The sequence below is a fragment of the Chiloscyllium plagiosum genome, unplaced genomic scaffold (assembly GCF_037043375.1).
Source record: "Chiloscyllium plagiosum isolate Xiang-an unplaced genomic scaffold, Cpla_swu_hap1 HiC_scaffold_3, whole genome shotgun sequence".
In the NCBI taxonomy this organism is placed as follows: domain Eukaryota; kingdom Metazoa; phylum Chordata; class Chondrichthyes; order Orectolobiformes; family Hemiscylliidae; genus Chiloscyllium; species Chiloscyllium plagiosum.
In genome coordinates this window covers 20,859,502-20,879,282 of record NW_028270141.1, presented here as the reverse complement: position 1 = coordinate 20,879,282, position 19,781 = coordinate 20,859,502, and the positions used below count along the sequence as shown (strand labels likewise).

The window sequence follows — 19,781 nt, the reverse complement described above, 5'->3', positions numbered from 1 at the left end:
ATAAATGTAGAAGAGTGGAAATCTGATAGGAGAGCGGTAAAGTATTGAATATAATTCAGGATATTTAAGATTTCCATACATTAGGCATGAGATATAATAGCTCAGTGGAGCTTTGACAGTCTATGGATGCTGTGTACATGAAACCATTTAACATAATATTCATTTTCATATATGTTTGGCAGGATGGAGGGAAAATGATGGAATGCAAAACCATCTGGCTCGAAGGAGTGAGATCAAATTTATACTTTACGCTGCGCTGCTGGCCCACCTACAGTTACTTTTCCACAAGATAGAAATTGATGCATTGGATCCTCAGAAGATATAAATCCGCTCACTCCACATATGTAGACCATGGATTGTTGAGCCTTCCCCCCACCGAGGATACATTAAAAAAACTCATAAATCTACGACACCATTACAGTCCCATATGTTTTCTAAAGTCCCCCACTATGATTTTATGTGCTTGCTTCTCTCCATCCCTCTCTCACAGCAACATTGCGTACTCTTCCCTGCTCTCTATTTCTATTGCATTCTCCAATCGATACCCAGATTTTGGGTCTTAAAGTACAGCAAAGTAAAATTCCAGTAGATGATTGACTCCATGAGGGTGTTTGCATGTCAAAGGTCACACTCTGGAAGTGCAGCATTCTGTGGCAAAAAGGAATGTCCAGCAGTTCATTAAAGCAAGGGTGTTACAAGGAACTTTTTTTAAAAAAATCAGCTAAATTGCATAAGAGGCAAGAAAATATGGTTCAGGAAAGGATTTGAGGGATAGCAGTTTATTGGTTTGAGAAACATTGGACAGGTTTTGTTGATTTACATGAACTTCCATTTTCTCTAAGATTCTAACTAAGATTTTTTTTATTTGTCCAGATTTTCCTGTCAGAGTAGCTACAAAAATAAAGACTTTGTAGTTATGTGTGCACAGATGACACAGGAACTTTAGGCAAGGGTAGATGCATGGTTCAACTCAAATATCTAAAGCCTACCACGCAATTCTGTCATTAGCTTCATGAAAACACCATGGCTTCACCAATGACATGTACTGAAGAGTATGAAATTACTATTTGCATAGTTGATACAATGGAACTCATTAGATAAAGTTAGCTCCTGTCACTTCAGTGTAACTCAGATGAGGAGAAATTTCTTCAGCCAGAGGGTAGCGAACCTGTGGAACTTATTGCTGCAGAGGGCTGTGGAGGCCAAGTTATTGACTGCATTTGAGATAGAGATAGATAGGTTCTTGATTGGTCAGGAAACCAGGGGTTATGGGGTGAAGGCAGGAGAATGGTGTTGAGAAACATATGTTAAAAATCACACAACACCAGGTTATAGTCCAACAAGTTTAATTGGAAGCACACTGGCTTTCGGCTTGAAGGAGCGTCGCTCCGAACGCTAGTGTGCTTCCAATGAAACCTGTTGGACTATAACCTGGTGTTGTGTGATTTTTAACTTTGTACACCCCAGTCCAACACCGGCATCTCCAAATCGAGAAACATATGAACCATGATCAAATGATAGAGCAGACTCAATGGGTCGAATGGCCTAATTCTGCCCCTATATTTTATGGTGTTATGGCCTTTACATAACTTTGATGAGTGCTAATTATTGCCAAACAACCTAACTGGTACTGAAAATTAATTTTTACAAGTGTGGAATCTCATGCCTGTGTGTTTTAAGAATTGTTAGAGATTTTAAAAACTGCAAACTTTACAATTAAGCTTGATTTCATCTTTCTTTTTGTCCCTCTTCTTCTTATCTTGTAATCGAATCTTTCTTTCCTTCCTTTTAGTTCAATTTGAATGTCAGCTGTAAGTCAGTTGGTAATATAACTGACCCCAGAGTCGGAAGGACTTGAGCAAAAAGGAAAGCAACATCCCAATTTTCCATCACAAAATCCAGCTGCGTTTCTCCGTGCTAGTTAACCTTCGCGTGCTCCATCTCAAGACAGCATTGGGCTTCATCTTGTCCACTTGGTTGCAGCTGATTTGGTTACTCTGGGCTGTCAAAGGTACAAAATGTAAGATCATTCCTGATTATGGGGCAATTAGAAAATATAGACATGAAGTCATAGAGTCATAGAGATGTACAGCACGGAAAAAGACCCTTCGGTCCAACTCGTCCATGCCAACCAGATATCCTAAATTAATCTAGTCCCATTTGCCAGCACTTTGCCCATATCACTCTAAATGCTTCCTATTCATATACTCATCTAGATGCCTTTGAAATGTTGCAATTATACCAGTCTCCACCACTTCCTCTGGCAGATCATTCCATACACGCACCACCTTCTGTGTGAAAAAGTTGCTCCTAAGGTCCCTTTTAAATCTTTCCCCTCTCACCCTACACTCTTGTTTCCACCCCAGGGAAACGACCTTGTCTATTTTCCCTATCCATGTCCCTCATGATTTTATAAACTTCTATAAGGTCACCCCTCAGCCTCCAATGCTCCAGGGAAAACAGCCCCAGCCTATTCAACCTCCCCCTAAATCTCAAGCCCTCCAACTCTGGCAACATCCTTGTAAATCTTTTCTGAACCCTTTCAAGTTTCACAACATCCTTCCTATACGAGGAGACCAGAATTGCACGCAATATTCCAAAAGTGGCCTAACCAATGTCCTGTACAGCCGCAATATTCTACAGGAATAGTGCCAGAAGACTGGAGGATAGCAAATGGTGTTCCCTTGTTTAAGAAAGGGAGTAGAGACAACCCTGGAAATTATAGACCTGTGAGCCTTACTTCAGTTGTGGATAAAGTATTGGAAAGGGTTGTAGGAGATAGGATGTATGGGATCATGGGTCATTTAGTGGTTTGAAACAGAAATTGGCTGGCTGAAAGAAGACAGAGGGTGGTGGTTGATGGAAATGTTCATCCTGGAGTTCAGTCACTAGTAGTGTACCACAAAGATCTGTTTTGGGGCCACTGCTGTTTGTTATTTTTATAAATGACCTGGATGAGGGCATAGAGGATGGGTTAGTAAATTTGCAGATGACACTAAGGTTGATAGAGTTGTAGATAATGTCAAAGGATGTTGTAGGTTGCAGAGAGACATAGATAAGCTGCAGAGCTGGGCTGAGAGTTTACAAATTGAGTTTAATGCAGAAAACTGTGAGGTGATTCACTTTGGAAATAGCAACAGTAATAAAGAGTTATGGGCTAATGGTAAGATTCTTGGTAGTGTAGAGGAGCAGAGAGATCTTGCTGTCCAGATACATAAATCCTCGACAGTTGCCACCCAGGTTGATAGGGTTGTTAAGAAGGCATATGTCGTGTTAGCTTTTATAGGTAGAGGGATTGAGTGTTGGAGCCACAAGGTCATGCTGCCACTGTACAAAACTTTGGTGCAGCCGCACTTGGAGTATTGCATACAATTCTGATCACCGCATTATACAAGGATGTGGAAGCTTTGGAAAGGGTTCAGAGGAGATTTACTAGGATGTTGTCTGGTATGGAGGGAAGGCCTTACGAGGAAACGCTAAGGGATTTAAGGCTGTTTTCATTGGAAAGAAGAAGGTTGAGAGGTGACTTAGTTGACATATAATCAGAGATTTAGATAGGTTGGACAGTGTGAGACCTTTTTCCTCAGAAGGCGATGGCTAGCATGAGGGGACATACCTTTAAATTGAGGGGTGATAGATATAGGACAGATGTCAGAGTCAGTTTCTTCACTCAGAGAGTAGTAGGGGTGTGGAATGCCCTGCCTGCAACAGTAGTAGACTCGCCAACTTTAAGGGTATTTAAATGGTCATTGGATAATTATGTGGATGATAATGGAATAGTGTAGGTTAGATGGGCTTCAGATTGCTTTCACAGGTAGGTGCAACATCAAGGGCCAAAAGGTCTGTACTGCTTTGTAATGTTCTATGTTCTATGTTCTCTGTTCTAGATGACCTCCCAACTCCTATACACAATGCTCTGTGCACAATAAAGGAAAGCATACCAAACAATAAAAGGTGCAATTATCCAGTTTGAGATGTTAGCTTTTGTTAAAATCTGGCATTGCCATATTCCATAGATATATATTTTCCCATAGATCTATACGTTAGTATACAAATCTGGCATACCATAAGCTATTTTCTTCTTATTCTTTGGTCACATATATGCTTAAGCATATGAACCAGTCATTAACATTCAAAATCGGGATTTGTTGTAACATTATTACAGCTTTTAAATGAGGCAATCAGCTCTCTGCATAACAGTAGCATTCACATCCACTAGGACTTGACAACTGTTTGACTAAACTGATCCAGAATAAGGATAGCTGAGCACAGAGTCATAAGAAGGATAAGAAGTTGACTCATTCTCAGAAAAATGGCTAAACTCCAGATGGAACGATTCGGCCATCAGGCATCTTCACAGCTCTCATGTTGAGACTTTACAGGAGTCTTCACTCCATTGGCTCTGTTAAAAAGTACACCAGGGAAGCTGGGTGAAGTCACACATAGCTTTCAAGTATGTTCATGTCATCTGAGTAAACAAGAAATGGCTGATACTTTTGCTAATGTTATGGTGCCACCTTTTAAGGGAAGGGCGACTGAGTAACAAAATCAATTATTTCTGTCTGTTGATTCCAACCAAATGAAAAGCAATTTTTTAAAAAAGAATCACATTGCACTTGGACTGGACTTTCAAATTTATCAGTAAAACATTACATACTGTTATTCAGTCAGCACAGTGGCAAATTCAGCTTAAAGGTCTGGAAAGTTAGATTTTATCCAAAATATAGACCCCAGCCGAATATTCCTCATGAGGTAACTGAGATAGCAGCTCCTCATCTGAATTAATAAGCTGCTTTTGTTTCCTGCAACTGTATTTATAAACATCTGAATTCCCGCTCTGCCATTTAATTATTTATTATTTTACAGACCAACCTATTTTTCAGACAAGGTGATTTTCCAATTGAATAATTTTTCAATCAATCAACTGGTGAACTGCTGACTTAGAAAAGCAATGGTACGTGAAAAGAATTTGCTCAAATAAGTACAAATGGCTTTGAAGGAAAGGGGGATTAAAAAAAAGCAGCAGCAGCAGCACATTCAGTGGCTAATAAACCAATTTGTATCTGCCTTGAACTCACTTGGTGCTGTTTTATAATACAGTAAAACAGCACTGCACTGCAGACCATGCTATATAAAAACATGCACACAGCAAGCTCAAATGCAATGTTTATAATTATTAAATTGCTGCTGTTGCTTCTTTTTCATTTGTTACACTGTGATATCTCCAATTTAACCCAATTAACAATGATTTTCTCCCAATGTTTTAACTCCTTCACTTTCACTCAATAGAGATTATGAAAGGCTGCAACTTTGCTAACATGTCGATTAAATGCACAACAGCTTTTAAGGACTGTTTTTTAGATTAGATTAGATTAGATTAGATTACTTACAGTGTGGAAACAGGCCCTTCGGCCCAACAAGTCCACACCGACCCGCCAAAGCGCACCCACCCAGACCCATTCCCCTTCATTTACCCCTGCACCTAACACTACAGGCAATTTAGCATGGCCAATTCACCTAACCTGCACATTTTTTGGACTGTGGGAGGAAACCGGAGCACCCGGAGGAAACCCACGCAGACACGGGGAGAATGTGCAAACTCCACACAGTCGGTCGCCTGAGGCGGGAATTGAACCCGGGTCTCTGGTGCTGTGAGGCAGCAGTGCTAACCACTGCGCCACCGTGCCGCCCACTGCGCCACCGTGCTTTCCAATGCATCTTATTTCAAATTTGGAAGGCTTATGATAGCTGAGTCTAACTTTTGAGAGATTCTACTACTCATTCACACTGCTACTGAGTAATTGGATATGTTGTCCTGGTCCATGAAATTCAGAGTTACCTCAGGGTTAGGGATTTTCACCTCTGACATAGAGGTCATGCCAGAATGAATTTCTGGCCAGCACACTGTGCAGTGGCATAGATAACAAAAAAAATCTCACCTTCTTGATTTTCTGTTGGGACATTGAGTGCCCTGATTTTGAGGTTGAGGATCAACATTGTATGAGGGCAACTTTCCCCAGGCTGAACCAAAATAAGCCTCAATTCATAGGGTCATACGGAAACAAACGATGTCCAACTCGTCAGCACCAACCAGACACCCCAATCTGACCTAGTCCCATTTGCCAGCGTATGGCCCAATCCCTCGAAACCCTCCCTATTCTTATACCCATCCAGATGCCTTTCATTGAGGTTTTAATTGCACAAGCCTCCACCACTTCCTCTGGCTAGTTCCATACAAACACCACCCTCTGCGTGAAAAGATTGGCCCTTAGTTCCTTTTTAAATCTTTCCCCTCTCATCTTAAACCTGTGCCTTGTAGTTTCAGATTCCCCTAACTCAGAAAAAAGGACCTTGGCTATTCACCCTACCAATGCCCCTCATGATTTTATAAACCCCCATAAGGTCACACCCTCAACCTCTGACACTCGAGGGGAAAAATCCTATAACTTCCTATAACTCAAAAGTCAGTTAGAATAATTTCTGGGGGCTGTTAGTTTCTGTCACATTACCACATAAGACTACAAAATTTCAGATTCTGAGCAGCTGTCGTAAGTAAATGAAGCAGCTTGTACCTCAATCATTCTTGTACCTCAGAAGCTAAATGTATTAGGTCAAAGAACAAAGAACATACAGCGCAGAAACAGGCCTTTGGCCCTCCAAGCCTGAGCTAAAACATTTTGCCCTTCCATACTAAAACTGTCTTTACTTACAGGATCCATAGCCCTCTATTACATTGCTATTCATGTATTTGTCCAGGTGCTTCTTGAATGCTGCTATTGTGTCTGCTTCCACCACCTCCTCTGGCAGCATGCTCCGGGCACTCACTATCCTTTATGTCAAAACTTTGCCTTGCGGATATCTCGTAAACTTCACCCCTTGCACCTTGAACCTGTGCCCCCTAGTAAGTGACCCCTCCACCCTGGAAAAAAGCCTCATACTTTCTACACTATCCATGCCATTCACAATCTTATAAGCTTCTACCAGGTCACTCCTCAACCTCCTGCATTCCAGTGAAAACAAACTCAGTCTATCCAACTTTTCTTCATAGCTAAAATCCCCCAAACCAGGCAACATCCTCTTCTGGACCCTCTCAAAACATCCACATCCTTCTGGCAGTGTGGTGATCAGAAATGTACATAATATTCCATGTCTGGCCTAACTAAAGTTCTATAAAGATTAGATTAAATTACTTATAGTGTGGAAACAGGCCCTTCGGCCCAACAAGTCCATACCGACCCTCCGAAGAGCAACCCACCCAGACCCATTCCCCTATATTTACCCTTTCACCTAACACTATTGGCAATTTAGCATGGCCAATTCAACTGACCTGCACATCCTTGGACTGTGGGAGGAAACTGGAGTACCTGGAGGAAACCCACGCAGACATTGTGCAAACTCCACACAGACAGTTGCCCGAGGTGGGAATTGAAGCCAGGTCTCTGGCACTGTGAGGCAGCAGTGCTAACTACCGTGCCACCATGCAGCTGCAGCATAACCTGTCTATCCTTATACTCCATGCCCCTTCCAATGAAGGCAAGCATGCCTTAATCCTGTTTTACTACCTTATCTACCTGTGGTGACTTCAGTGATCTGTGGACTTGCACACCCAGATCCCTCTGCATATCAATACTCTGAAGGGTGCTGCCATTTACTGTATAATTTCCACCTATACTTTACCTTTCAAAATGCATCACCTCACATTTGTTCAAATTAAATTCCATCTGCCATTTTTCCAACTGATCTGTATCCTGCTGTATCCTCCTCACTATCCACAGCTCCACCAATCTTTGTATCATCTGCAAACTTACTAATTAGACCAGCTACATTTTCCTCCAAATCATTTATGTAGATCACAAACAGCAGAGGTCCCAGGACTGATCCCTGTGGAACATCACATTCAGAAAAGTATCCTTCCACCGCTACCTTCTGTCTCCTATGACTAAGCCACTTCTGTGTTCATCTTGCTAGCTGATCCCTGCTACCATGGGACTTCTCATTTTGTACTAGTCTGCTATAAGGGACCTTGTCAAAGGCTTTACTGAAGTCTATTTAGACAACATCAACTGTTTTTCCTTCATCAATCAGCTTCATCATCTCCTCAAAAAGCCCGAACAACTTCGCGAGGCACAACTCCCCTGCACAAAACCATGCTGTTTATCGCTAGTCAGGCAGGAAGCAAGAAGAACACAGCAAGCCAGGCAGCATCAGGAAGTGGAGAAGTTGACATTTTGGGTGTAACTCTTCTTCAGGACTGTGGTTGGGTGTAGGGGAGCTGCAATAAAGGGGGTGGTGGTGGTGGGGATAGGTGAAGATAGATAGAGAGTATGACCTGGTTGGTCATTGAGAAGAATGAATCCAGTTGGTGGGAAGGGAGTCAGGGGGATGGGGAGGGGGTGTTATTTGAAATTGGAGAATTTAATGTTGAGTCCTCTGCTGAGGCAGAAGATGAGGCGTTGTTCCTCATGGTGGTTCGTTGTGACAATGGAGGAGGCAAAGGATGGTCATGTCGGAAAGGGAGTGGGAAGGGGAATTAAAATGGGTGATGACTGGGAGGTCCCGAGTACTCCTGCGGGCCTGCCTGAGTTGCTTGGCGAACCATTCCCTAAGTTTGGAGGAACAACACCTCATTTTCCGCCTAGGCAGCCTCAGCCCAGAGAACTCAACATTGAGTTCTCCAATTTCAAATAACCTCTCTTCCCATCCCCCAACTCCCATCCCAGCCCCTCCCTTCCACTCCTCCCTGATAGCAACCAGATTCATTCCTCCCATTGACCAACCAGGTCGTGCCCTCTGCCTGTCTTAACCAATCCCCACCTCACCACCCTGCCCCCACCCCCCCCCCTTTATCTGCAGCTCCCCCTACACCCACCCCCAGTCCTGAAGAACGGTTACACCCGAAAAGTTAACTTCTCCACCTCCTGATGCTGCCTGGCTTGCTGTATTCTTCCAGCCTTCTGCCTGTCTACTTTGGATTCCAGTATCTGCGTTTTATTTTGCCTCAAGCCAAGTTTATCACTAGTCAGTCCATTTACTTCTAAATGGGTATATACAGTCAAAGGCTGGATTGTGGTAATGTGGTTAAAGATTTCCCATCCAGAGAACAATCATAAATTAATCTCAAAGTAAAACCCCACATGATTTTGGTCACTGTCAATAAATCTGAATGCAGGCTAAACAGGGAGATTGTAAAAAAAGCTTGATAATATTTCGACTTTATACAGAAATATGAGATCCACTTATGGGTCGATATAGCAAAAGTCCTTTCAAATGGGGTTTAATAAAGCAGAAGTGAGACTATAGTGCTGGGAGTTTTGAAGAGTGGCTGAGCAATATAGATATTTGAGTGGAATCCCCCACTTTGGAAAATGAATATTAACTTTTTTTTTGGGGCTTTTGCCCATAGACCCGTAGATGCTAAGGTCAACTGGCATAAAAGCGGTCGGTGATACCTTTCCGAATCCAATCTTTTTTTGAAACAGCCAAAACAGGTAAGAGGTAAATGATGGCAAAATAAATAAATATGTTGAGGACCTCAGTGATGATTTCATGGTATGGTATTTTCAATGTGGTATGTTTTGCAAAACACAATCTGTGTCCAACTAAAAGCTGATACTGCAAAATATTACAGATATCTCGGAGGAAAGTTTACAAGCATCTCCATGTGCAAAGTAATGTTTTTTTAAATGAGGTGGAACTGTCACCTTATTAAGAAAATGTGTAGAATGTAAAATTGGGAACAAAGCTTCTGGAGCTATTAAAGATACCTTGGATATAAATCAAACCAGGTCAGGGATAATTTTACATCTGTGGGCCTCTTTTGTGAGAGTTACACCCAGGTTAATCATACTGGGGAATCACAAACATCTATCTCAAAAAGAGGAAAGCAATTGCAAAGCTCGATTTGTCTATTGGAATTATTCACTCAGACTAGCTCACAAGCTAGTTGTGGGAATTGAAAGCAAATAATATTTTCAGGGAAAATAAAACATTAAGAAAGTTAAAACTGGAAAAATGTAAACACAAATGAAGTTCTGATAATGAGACACCAATTTTGAAACATTAACTCTGCTTTTTTTTCTCACGGATGCTGCCAGACCTGCTGAGTTTTGCCAGCCATTTCTGCTTGTTTCATTGATCTCCAACATCCTCAGTTCTTGGTTTTAATTTAGCAGTTAAATTCCTAGATGACCCAAAGTGTATGGAATGATTTTTAGTGATGCTAATCCTAAATATTGATGAAAGTGATCAAATATAGGTGATGAGGAGGTATTGGACTGGGGTGGACAAAGTTAAAAACCACACAACACCAGGTTATAGTCCAACAGGTCTATTTGGAAATACTTGCTTTCAAAGCATTACCTGATGAAGGAGCAGTGCTTAAAAGCTTGTACTTCTAAATAAGCCTGTTGGACTATAACCTGGTGTTGTGATTTTTCACTATGACTATTGATGTGCAACTAGTTTCTCAAGATTTCTCATGATGAAAATTGTAAATATTTTCCTTTAGCTGTGGAAATGAAGAATATTTAAAGCTTTTAAACATACCCTGGCTGTCCAACTTCTGGCTGTGGTGATCCCAAAGGGCAATGTGGGATTCAGTTGGCAGATAATTGACGTAATATTCATGTTGACTTGAAAGAAATACTGGAGGGAGAGGAAATCTTCAAACATAAATGAGTGAATTTGGGTCAGACCCCTTGACTAAAAAGAGTGTAAGTTTGAATATATTGCTTTGGGGGAGAACCTCTCACAATTGAACACTTTGTGCAGAGTTTGAAAATCATTATTTTTGTTTTCTTGGATGATTAATGTGCACTCAGATGGCATGGCCAGTGTCCAGTTTGTAAAATAAATGAGCACAGAAAGATAATAAAGAGAAAATTTCCCACTGCGAAGGCAGAGAAGAGATTTCCACATTAAGAGTCCACACCCAAACTTCCAGCAAACCCTAGTTGATTGTCTCCACAAAAGTCAATTTCGTCCCACACTCCCTTAGTTGACAAGAGCATAAGATGTTCCATAGAACACTTAATTATCTTAGTCCTGCCTGTTTCTTAAGACTTTGAAATCCCATTTGCAAATAGGTCTATTTCACAGTCCTTTTGAAGGAGTGAAACAACACCGGCCCAGTTGCTTTTGTTGGAAATCTGTTCCATAAATCTTTGGATGGGGATGGAGGAGGATGTCTTGGGGCTGAAAATTATTCAAAACTTCCATATCATTTGTAACTTGTTAATAGTTTTGATTTGGAGATGCCGGTGTTGGACTGGGGTGGACAAAGTTAAAAATCACACAACGCCAGGTTATAGTCCACCAGGTTTATTTGGAAGCACTAGTTTTTGGAGCACTACTCCTTCCTCAGGTGGTTGACAACAACCTGATAAAGGAGCAACACTCCAAAAGCTAGTACTTTCAAATAATTCTGTTGGACTATAACCTGGTGTTGTGTGATTTTTAACTTGTTAGTAGTTTGTGCATCATTAGCACTGAGATAGAAATCTAAGATCTCAGGAGTTAGTCATACCATGTCATCTCCAATTAGCAAGAGAAATATAAAGGAGAGAGTCATGATTTATGAATAATCAGTTCACAAATTAAAAGCCTTCAATATGAATTTAGCTGGAACCAGCATGGTCATTTCCTGACTGGGAATGAAACCTCATCCACTGGGAAAATACATGAGAAATTTGGGCACTTAGAATAGATTTTCAAGCCATTTAACTTTGTGGTTCTTGCATTGATATATATTGTATCTCAAATTTCCAATACAGGACCATTGGCACATTGGCCATTGTGGAGTCTATTTTCTAGCACCTCAGACAGATAACTGAAAAATACTGAATGTCATATTTGGCATTTTGTAGACGTCTTGAGCAGTCTCATAAGAAATGTTAATGGGTGGGGGATGGCAGCTGATGCTTGTTTTAGAAAATCCCCACAAGTTAGTCTTGATTTTCCTGATAGGTTTAACTTAGAAGCTGATCACTACCGCAAAACAAATCTGGGCGGCACAGTGGCACAGTGGTTAGCACTGCTGCCTCACAGTGCCAGAGACCCGGGTTCAATTCCCGCCTCAGGTGACTGACTGTGTGGAGTTTGCACATTCTCCCCGTGTCTGCGTAGGTTTCCCCCGGGTGTTCCAGATTCCTCCCACAGTCCAAAAATGTGCAGGTTAGGTGAATTGGCCATGCTAAATTGCCCATACTGTGTTAGGTGCAGGGGTAAATGTAGGGGAATGGGTCTGGGTGGGTGTGCTTAGGCGGGCCGGTGTGGACTTGTTGGGCCGAAGGGCCTGTTTCCACACTGTAAGTAATCTAAAATATAAACATTGAGGCATGGGATGGTCCTCAAAGATCACTTCCTGCCAGTTCCTTCAGCACTGGTGGTGAGATTACATCACAAGGATTCTTGGCTCAACAAAATTATTGAAATATGGATGCAGGCCCAATTGCAGGCCAGTTTTGTGTTTCCCAGCCTGGACATATATAATGCCCGCGTAGTACTAAATTTGCACCCAAAACTAAATCAAGACAAAATAATTATCATGTTTATCACTCCTAAAGGGTTAGGCTTCATACCACAGTCAGGAAATTACTTGTTTTGTTTGACTACTTTTAACACTGCACTTAAAGTTATACAACGCAATGTGACTCACATTATAAATGCTAGCTGAAACTTCAATACATGTCCACTTTATGACCCAGCTGCCATATTGTTGTAATGTTGAGAGAGACTAGGCAGCAGCATCTGCTTTTCCCTAAGATTAGAAAGTACTCAGGAGACCCATCTGTTCCAGAGTCAGCTTCACAGCAAACAGCAATCATAGGCTGGGTGTGAGGGAGATTTATGTCGAAAAATAACTGACTGTGTAAGCTGGGTATGGAAGGTTTGAGTTATAAAGACAGGCTGGATAGGCTGGGACTGCTTTCACTGGAACGTAGGAGGTTGAGAGGCAACTTTATTGAAGTTTATAAAATAATGAGGGGTATAGATTGGGTTAATGGTAGTTGACATTTCTCTAGGATGAGGGATTTCAAGACTAGTGCGCACATTTTCAAGTTGAGAGGAGAAGGATTTAAAGAAGACATGAGGGACAAATGTTTTACACAGAGGATGGTTTGTGTGTGGAATTAACTTCTAGAAGTGATGGCTACGGGTACAGTTACAACGTTTAAAAGATATTTGGATAAGTATAGGAAAGATTTGGAGGGAAATGGGCCAGGCAGGTGGGACTAGTTTAGTTTGGGATTATGGTCAGCATTGTCTGGTCGGACGAAAGGTTCTGTTTCTCAGCTGTCTGACCCTATGACTCTGTGACTAATGGGACATGTTAAAATTTATTGCATTTATTGATGTTCAATGAGAGAGACTGAGCAAGTTTGTTTCGGTTTTGGTTTGACATGTTCTCCTGACCTATGATGGGAAATTTTCTATCAGAAATGATGGCAGTGAAATCAGTGCGTGCAGCCAACATTGTCTCCTCGCTAGTCATCCCCATAATACTCCAGCACACATATATGACTGTTTTGATGTAGCCTTATTGACTTTAACAACCATCCAAATTCAGTATTCATCAACCCAACTTCAGATTGGAGGGTTAGAGTTAGAAGAAAACAATGAGGTTGTGGAGTGGATTACCCATATCATTTTAAACTGTCCTGCATTTGCATTTTATTATCGAAAGTGAGGATGGTCTACAGTCATGGACCTTGTTAAAAAAAATCTATTTGCTCTATTTTATTCAAGAGAGAAATGTTCGAGAGCTTTAGAAGATCAACCATGATCTTATTGAATGGCGGAGCAGGCTCAACAGGCTAGATGGTCTACTCCTGCTCCTAGTTCTTACGTTCATTGTGACATTGTTTAAGTTACAGCCTCACCAATAATATTCTACATGAACTATCTGAAAGCATGAAAACCAAGGCGGAAAATTTTTCTAATCTGTAAATATTGCTGGGTATTATCACCCTGCGTGACACCACGAACATGATGGTCATCAGGAATGATATTCATGAGGGTTTATCATTTCTATCTCTGCATCCAAGGCAAATGATTGCCAGCAGAATTATTTGAGGCTACTCTCACATGTCTCACACAGGAACACTGTGCCCCCAGCAACCTGATTGGACAATGCTGTTTGTTGTAATCATGCTCAAAGCCGGAGGAAGGATAAAATATCATAAACTTGGGTAGCAAATGTGTCATTTGGGTGTTTGTACACTTCAGTCAGTCCCATCCTACAATGGTAGATGTGACATTTTATTTGTCCTGATTGGATTCATTCCATTAATTCTCAATGAGGCCATTGGATCACACAATGTCAAGAAGAAAGGGAAAATTAGGATTGTCCATGACACTACTTGAAACATCTACCCTGACTCACAATTAGAGCATTTACTAGCTTGTGGGCTGAGTCTTGCTCAGGGACAGATTGGTGTGAGATTTTCATTGCCTTCCTGACTCGGTCTTAGCTCCCATTCTCCCCCAACCCCACTCAAGGGCAAGAGCTGAAGAATAAGGAGTGAGCTGTTTGGTGTCCTTAAAGGGAGCTTACCACCAACCTGAAAAAAAACGTATCAATGCTGTCACTGGGTATTAGCTGCATCCCTAGAAAAAAGGAGCAGTCCATTGTGAAACCCCTTTGTGACCAAAGATTAGTTCTAAGCATTTTATTAATCAGAATGAGCCAAATTCTGTATAAGGTATGTAACTGGGAGTGGGAGAGAGGAATGGTTGCAAAGAGCATCAGTAAATGTATTCAGCGCTGAATGTATTAGATTTAAAGCAGTACCAAACAGTGCGAGAATCTGAAATTTTACCAGTCACGAGCTCTTAGAAGAATTACAGACAGAATGAGTGACATTGCAACCATTATGTTGCTTTCAGTGAAATAGACTTTTGGAAAAGGATTATTATGATTGGTCAAGGAAGTCTGTCTTGTACACATTTGTCAACAAACAACAGCAGCTCCATTCAAGACCCACAGAAAGAGATAAGGAATTTTTAAAAAAACATTCACTTAATGGTAAGGTTCTAGGTAGTATTGCTGAACAAAGAGACCTTGGAGTACAGGTTCTTAGCTCCTCGAAAGTGGAGTCGCAGGTAGATAGGATAGTGAAGAAGGCATTTGGGTATGCTTTCCTTTATTGGTCAGAGTATTGAGTACAGGAGTTGGGAGGTCATCTTGTAATTGTACAAGACATTGGTTAGATCACTGTTGGAATATTGCATGCAATTCTGATCGCCTTCCTGTCAGAAAGATGATGTAAAACTTGAAAGGGTTCAGAAAACATTTACAAGGATGTTGCCAGGGTTGGAGGATTTGAGCTATAGGGAAAGGTTGAACATGCTGGGGTTGTTTTCCCTGGAGTGTCGGAGGCTGAGGGGTGACCTTATAGAAGTTTGTAAAATCATGAGGGGCATGGGATAGGATAAATAGACAAAGAGTTTTCCCTTGGATGGGAGAGCCCAGAACTAGAGGGCATAGGGTTAGGGTGAGAGGGGAAAGATATAAAAAAGACATAAGGGGCAATTGTTTCATGCAGAGGGTGGTATGTGTATGGACTGAGCTGTCAGAGGAAGTGGTGGAGGCTAGTACAATTGCAACATTTAAAAGGCATCTGGTTGGGTATATGAATAGGAAGGGTTTGGAACGATATGGGCTGGGTGCTAGCAGATGGGAGTAGATTGGGTTGGGATATCTGGTCAGCATGGACGAGTTGGACCATGCTGTACATCTCTATGACTCTATGATTCTATGCGTTTTCTGGGTCCGTTGATTTGGAGGAGCCGGTGTTGGACTGGGAGGGACAAAGTTAAAAGTCATAACACCGGATTATAGTCCAACAGGTTTAATTGAAAGCACTAGTTTTCAAAGCGTTGCTTCTTTATCAGGTGGTTGTGAAGCAGGACCATGAGACACAGAACTTGTAACAAAAGATTACAGTGTCATGCATATAAAACTATATATTTAACAAACCTCAATTATTTTTTAAGTCTTTCATCTTTTACAATGGGTTACGGGTTTTGGTTCATTAATATGACATAAGTCTCATAACTTCTTTTAAGTCACATTATCAAGATAAGTTAAGGTTTCGGAAAAAAATCTCAGCTCAGCTCATCTCTATCTCTCTCTCTCTCCCTCTCTCTCTCACCCTCTCTCTCTCATACACGCATACACACATATAAGTACATGGGCTGAATTTGTATTTGCAGAATTATATTTACAGATACATTCCATTTTGCTAAACAATACACAGCCAGTAGGCAATCAATGCAGACAGTCAATCCATATAATATTTTATAAATTCCACCGTGGAAATAGAACCAGTCTGAGTCGAGATTGGGATGTAGAGGGACTCTGACCTCATACCTTTATAGCATTGTCTGAGCTGAGATGTCACTATTTTGTTTATAAAACCTTAGCTTATCTTGAGAATGTGACTTAAAAGAGTTCTTGGATTTACATATAAATGGACCAAAACCTGCAACCCATGCTAAAAGATGAAAGACTTCACAACAATTGAGGTTTGTGAAATATATCATTTTGCTTGCATGACACTGTAATCCTTTGTTATAAATTCTGTGTCTTATGGTCCTGCTTCACAACCACCTGAAGAAGGATCAGTGCTCCGCTAGATAGTGCTTCCAAATAAACCTGTTGGACTGTAACCTGGTGTTGTGTGACTTCTAACTAAGTTTTTCTAGCCTCCCGTTATAGTTTATACCCTCTAATCCAAGCAATATCCAGGTAAACCTGTTCTGCACCTGCTCTACATCCTTCCTGTAATGTGATGACTAGAATTGAATGCAATACTCCAAGTGTGGTCTAACCAAAGTTTTATAAAGCTGCAATATGACATACGGACTCTTATACTCAATTCCCTGACCAATAAAGGCAGGCAAGCCATATGCCTTCTTTACCATCCTAACTACTTGTTTGGCCACTTTCATTTGTCAAACCATTTTCCTTGCATCCATCAGGATAATTTGCAAGAATACCACTTTAATGGGAAAACCATTATAGTGAATGAAAAATTAGTGCTGATTGATTAGTAAGTTGACTTTGATCGGTAGAGGTAATTCCATGGAGAATGCACAAGCTAATCATGATTAATAGTTATCTTCTAGGATTTGCTTAAATTTGAAGATTTTGTTTAAATTTAAAGTAGTTGTAGCATGACGATGCTTAATTTAGCCAACACTCCCAATTCAAGGGATACAATATTGAATAGTGGCTTCTGAGATTAGCCAAAATATGATAAGTAAATTGACTCTCTTTAATTACCATCTACTGTATGATTTAGAACTCATTATGACTGTAATATCATTTATAATGGATACTTACAATATATTCTTAAGCAATTATGAAAAGGTCATTGTTTCATTTAATTCATTGAGAACCTATAAACAGATGACGAGGTCCTAGAATTCATTCATTAGAATTCTATGGGCTGATATTGGGTAACTTGGAAAAGTTGTTTCTTATTATATAATCTGTGTATGTGTTGTGTCCTATGATAATATTATTCATCTGAAAACTCCCAGTAGGGAAGATACTTCATGGTAGAACCTAATCTGCAACAGAAATTTCTTATTGATTGAAATATTTCTTGAGGTTTTAGCTTCACAATAGGATTAACCCATCTTGCTCCAGGGATAAAGATAATAAAACCATTCTCAAGGCAACAGTTATCCTGCCCCATCCTTGCAGTGTGGATATACGCAGGCTATTCACCTGGTACAGGAACTGAACCACTCTGTTGTTGTCACTCAGCAATTAATCCAGCTGTCCAACCAACTGAGCTAACGAATTCCTGATCTTTAAACTGGCTGAGGTCACCATGAAGGTTCACCTTCTCTACCTTGTGCCGTACCTAAGGTGTGGTGACCCTCAGGTTAAAGTTACTGCCTGTCATCTCTGATAAGAGAGCAGCTCTGTAGTCTTCTGGGACTATGGTGACTTTACATTACCTTTTATAGATGAAATCCAACACAAAAAGCTTACATATATATTGTGTTTCAACATAGTAAAGCATCCTTTGACAATCCACGGGAGCACTATCAGAAAGAAAAGTCATGCAATTACAATATTTAAAAGTCATCTCGCTGGGTATGTGAGTAGGAAGGGTTGAGATGGATATGGGCCAAGTGCTGGCAAATGGGACTAGATTAGGTTAGGATATCTCGGTTGACATGAATGAGTTGGACCGAAGAGTCTGTTTCCATGTTGTACATCTCTATGACACAGTGAGGTGACCAACTCCCTTTGGCTCAGTCTTTTGTGGTAGGAGCTAAACTGTCACACAACTGACCATTTCAGTACCATGGTACATTTTGATGAGTTTCATTTTTGCACAGATGTGTCACAATAGTTATTGTTTCCAAATATTCAGATGGTTTATGTTCTCTGGACAGCCAGGCACTGACTGCGGACATCAGATGACTCCGGGACAGACAAAGAAGTACTGACTGCAAAACGAAATGTGTTGACGTTGGGAGCAGCAGTGTGGGAATCTCAGCCTGCAAATCTGAAAGCCCAGCTGGGAGGAACAGACGGGCTCTTTTCACTTCAGCCTCCTAGGGTTCTTACACCAGGCAGGTAGCCAGCCATCCGAAGTATGCAGGGATGAAAGGCTGCTGCACAGATGTCACCTGCTGGGGGTTCAGCAACATAGTCAGAAACGTCATGTTCAGCAGCTGGCAATGTGATATCCCACCAGTTCTGGCACACATGCTCTCAGAGTTAGAAGGAAGATGTCTACAACAGAGCTTCCTAATGAGGCTACATTAAAGGGAATTTGGCTTTCGGTCTGTCATACTACATTAATCCCGACCAGAATTTACCACACATCCCTCAGGAAGATCAGCCCTTCTAATGCAACAGGGCTCTCAAGTTCACACACAACACATGGACACACTTAACACTTAAAGTTAACTGCTGTAATGCTACACAAATAAACTCCACCATGTGTAGACCAAGATTTTAGATACCCCCAAGGAAAGCTACAAACCTCTCACAGGCGTCACATTCATAATCTCACACTTTATGTTTATTTTGTGGTGCAAGCCAGGAAGTGTTTTTTCTTGGGTTTGAAAAGTGATGGTAACAAGAAAAAGATCAATTCACTGAAAGGAAGAAACTTCATGAAACCCAAATGGAAAAATAATAAGCAAGGCGGGTCAAATATCTTCCAGTCAGCATGTACAATTTTAGATTTTCAAAGAATTAAAACTTTGTTGGTAGAGAAAGTAAAACAAAAAGAGAGATACTCTTACAGTGGAGATCCCAATGTTACTTATTGTATGAGTTCTAGATTGACCAACTGTCCATGAATCTACCAGTGATCAGATTTAATTATTTAACTCCTGTCATGTAAAGAATTGTATAAGATGTACAAATTATAATATAAAAATGTATCTTTAACAAGGGGTTAATAGCAAGACCGGCCAATAACTTGACAGATAAGTTTATTTGGAATCATGGGTGATAGTTTGAGTCATATGTTGTTTGTGCTAATTGGCTTCACTTGCCCCTAACTTCCTTTGTATATCCGCCAGTTTCCATTCTTGTACAAATCTTCTCTAACCCCATCATTCTGTGCTGGCTTTGGTCCTTAGTACTAACTTTTCACTCCAGGACATGCTTTCCTTTCCCAGCTAACTTTCATTTGTATAGTTCCGAGGGCTATTTCTCTTTAAGTTAAAGGCACCAGATGAATGCATGCTTTTTGAATTTGCTATTCGGCTTTTTTTGTTGTATCTGTACACCATTGAATTCA

At 40.8% G+C, this 19,781-nt stretch overlaps 1 long non-coding RNA gene across 1 annotated transcript in view; it reads left to right on the top strand.

Annotated features, from left to right (window-relative positions):
* LOC148150533 (uncharacterized) overlaps positions 1–4,933 on the top strand; it is a 101,484-nt gene extending 96,551 nt beyond the window's left edge. Inside the window, exons 2-3 of the long non-coding RNA XR_015751782.1 lie at positions 1,793–2,011; positions 4,867–4,933. This is a non-coding gene — a long non-coding RNA (uncharacterized LOC148150533). The remainder of the gene's footprint in view (positions 1–1,792; positions 2,012–4,866) is intronic.
* The last annotated feature ends 14,848 nt before the right edge of the window (positions 4,934–19,781 follow it).